Source organism: Adiantum capillus-veneris, chromosome 10 (genome assembly GCF_014529385.1).
Source record: "Adiantum capillus-veneris isolate H3 chromosome 10, ASM1452938v2, whole genome shotgun sequence".
NCBI classification, from domain to species: domain Eukaryota; kingdom Viridiplantae; phylum Streptophyta; class Polypodiopsida; order Polypodiales; family Pteridaceae; genus Adiantum; species Adiantum capillus-veneris.
In genome coordinates this window covers 72,591,634-72,595,459 of record NC_140940.1, presented here as the reverse complement: position 1 = coordinate 72,595,459, position 3,826 = coordinate 72,591,634, and positions in this window count along the sequence as shown.

The following is a 3,826-nucleotide window of genomic DNA, read 5'->3' as shown; positions in this document are numbered from 1 at the left end:
CTCGCATGATTGGGCGCATAAATGTTCAAGAAGCCCACAAGGCTACCTTGAACCTGCATGGGGACCCATTGGTTCCTACCTGGCACAATAATTCCTCTGCCCACAATGACCTGCTACCATGAATCTACAACACTCATACATACACCTCCTTGAATGCCGCCAATCCCAAAAAAGCAGCTGACCAAAATGTCTCATACCTACCTCACAGAACATGTCCACAACCCCGAATGCTGTTCTCACACAAATGATGCTTTTGTAGCATGAGAATGTCAATAGGTCCACCCACAAGGCATCTCTGGAGCTCCCGTCTCAACCGATCCCAATGGCGTACAAGTTGTGGTCCTCCAAGGCCTGGGATATTCCATGAAACAATTTTCATGGGGTAAATGAGACAAAACAGATAGTGCTGCAGCAACCAAGCAAGCAATCTTTGAGGCCGGTTTGGATGGGGAGTAATCCGTATCCAATCGACCTCGAGACAAATGAGTCTGCATCACATGTCCCAATCAGGCCCAAGATGACTGTGCAATTCTCTAAGCCACATCCTCTGCCCAAGAGTCTTCATGAATGTATACATAGTAAGGGGAGAACTGTGCATCTGCAAAAAGTGAATGATAATGTGTCTGTAGCCTGTGGCATCGGGCAATGTCATTGTGAGTTTGGCCAACGGCCATAAAGTCTGCACCAAATCTGTGATCCGGAGGTTCTCCGTGTGATGAGAGAACTCGAGGGTTAGAGTCTGAATCCAACCAAGTGATGAATCTAAGGTTCAGTCCTGCTTGTCCAGACCACAAAGTGCAAAGAGTATCACACTGTAGAGAGAATCTGTACCGCACAAAAGAGGCAGATCCTCATCACAAAAGAGGTGAAAGGGCAGGGGTCTGAGGCGGTCTCTTGTTGCAAAGGTCCGAAGCGGTTTCCTGTAGGAACCCACTCCTATCAAGGAACAATAGAACGGCCACCAAGGTGAAAAGCTTGCCCCTGTCGATGGCGGCCTCGGATCCCTCCTTTGTCCGGCTATCTCCCACTGTTGAAGTTGGATCTTTGGGGGGTCTCCGAAGCCCTGGTTGGGGGGACCTTGGAACTTGGTGGAGAGCCAACGGTAGGGACTTGTGACTGTGGAGCTGACTGAGCTCTCTAGCGTGGACATGCCCTTAAAAGATACATACGTCTTCAAATGAAGCACTGGTTCAGGATGCCCAAATACACACTCTGTCTGAGCCAACCACCACTCACCCGAGGCACCAAAACCACCTTTGGGAGTGTATGTTTGTCCTGAACAAGAACCCACACAGTGGGTAACCATATGGGCTTGGCCACAACTGATGCTGAAGTGCGGGAGGTCTCCATCCGTCCCAATCATGGAACCAATCCTTGAAAGTAAGGGAATATACTCCCGCCTTTGGCTCGGGAGGCAAACTGAGACAGTAAGATCTGCCTCCTCCTCAAGCACATCTGTCGAAACCATGGTGCCACTGTTTAAAGTAAGCTGGAGCTGCCCGAATGCCTAGCGGGCTAATTGATATCACTTTGGCTGAAACCAGCCCGTAGGGCGGTAGGCATTGGCTTTCACCCGAAATTCTTTACTTTAGACACACACACAGAGCACTTTGCAAAGGAAACCTGCGACGGGAATTAACACTTAATCACACACACGGCTCGGAAGCTAGAATGCTATGAGCAGACGTCGACAACCTGTAGGCCCCAAAATTGGCGCCCCTTTCGATATTTCTTTATTCTTTAACAGAGGGAATAAAACCTGTGATCTACGAGCTGCCCCGTATAATCCAAGCTGAGAAACACCTGTTCTGGCCCGATTTCGGCAACATAACTGTACTAGGACGCTTCATAGTCAGTATCCCCACGCAATAGATGACTTTCCCGACGCATACAGACACTTTGCAAAACCTGGTGAGAATCTGAAGCACACTAAATTCTCTGTTTTCTGCCCCGAAAATGCGCTAGATCACCTCTACAGCGGTCCCCTCGCGTCACCGAACCTCCTGGGGGTACTAGGGTCCGTTTAGGGCCGAAACCCTAAACCTGCAAAAATACACAGCAGGCTGTAATTCCCTGTTTTGGGCTCCGTTTCGCGTGCCGGTCGCATATGTAGCAAGACCTCGAGCTCCCGCACCTGTAGGGCTACTTTCCCTTTGAATCGGACAAGATTTCTCACGTGAAACCTCTCCAAATTCACCTGTACCTGCGGGGGATTAGCCACTAGCTAACCCAGTACCTGTGCAAGAGGCTCTTGCCTCGGCAATCGCACATGAACCCACACAACTATACATCAGTCAAATGAAAAGCCCTCTTGTGGGGCATCACATAACTGCAGGTAAGGGAGAGAGAGAGCAGTGTGTAGCGTGCAGGGCATCACTCCTGACACCACAGTGTACATAGAGGGAAAGGAAGCACTCCATAGCTCCTAACATGTGGCAAAAACCCAAATGAAGCCTCTCCCAGCTTAAAAATCAGTGCCCTTTTTTTTGCATGAGGCAAGTTCATGAAAAATTGCCACTTGGCGCATTTTTACAAGCTTTTCCCCGTTTCGGGGTTGCCGCCTAAAAATCTCCCGACTGGTCGCTCATTTGACTTCGCGGCAAAGTTGTAAAGTGTTCCCCTAGTCATACCGGAGATAATGACGTGAACACATTTCGTGGCTTAAAATAGCAGTTCACTAAATTTTAGGAAATGATTCCGTTGGGCTCCCTGTGGTCATCTGACCATCTATGCTCATTGGGACTGCATCCAAATGCAATGTGGCCCAACTGTCGGATATTTTCTGCTGGTAGTCCCACCTTGACTTTATGCCTTTATTGAGTTAACTTCCTAGTATCCACCAACTTGCTAAGTGCGATCGGGGGACCTATATGATCTTGCTCTGAGCCTAGACATCCTCTTACTATACGAATTCCAGTGCCGACCACTTCTCGTCTGCGGGTGAAACTACTGTTCACATTGGCCATACAATGTACGACCGTTTGCTACTTCAAAAAGAGGGTCTCAAAAATAAAACAAAACCCATTGGAAAGAAACCAACAACTAAGTTAGCAGTTGCCATGTCCTCGTGACATAGTTAACAGCTGCCACGTCCGCGTGACATACCCCCTTCTTGAAATCGCAAATGTCCTCAATTGCATACCATAAATACACGCTATTGATGATCTTGTGCTATTAGCACTCTTTTATCATCGCATATATTCGCAAGAAAGGTCGTAACGCATAGATACAAATGACTTAATGAGACCTTCATACTTTTCTCATTTCCATCTATTACGTTGAATTCATATGTACATTTCATGTACTAGCTCTATCATTACCCCTCCTTTGCACACTTGGGTTGGGGCATAAGTAGACTGTAACCCAAAGGCTTCAAGGTAAAGCTGCAATACATTTGGTGACTCTAACAGTTCATGCTCTTCCATCCACTTTGCATCCATAGGCGGATAGTTCTTGAACTTCACCAAATAGCGTCTTGCAACCTGTCCTTTAACTTTTCTGTCCTTATGTGCCAAAACTTGCTCAGGTACCAGGATCTCATTAAGTTCCTCAACTTCTGGCTGATCCTCATCTGGCATATCTTCTGGCACATCACCCACGAAGGGTCTTAGAAGACTCACGTGAAACGCATTATGAATCTTCCATGCATTAGGCAATTTCAGCCTGTAAGCCACATCACTGATTTTGTCAAGGACTTGAAAAGGCCCATAGTAACGCATATTGAGCTTAGGAAACAGCCGTTCCTTGCCCTTCATTTTCTTTAACCTTGCCTTTTCAAACCTTAACAGAACTCAATCACTAGGTGATAACAGCAATTCACGACGGT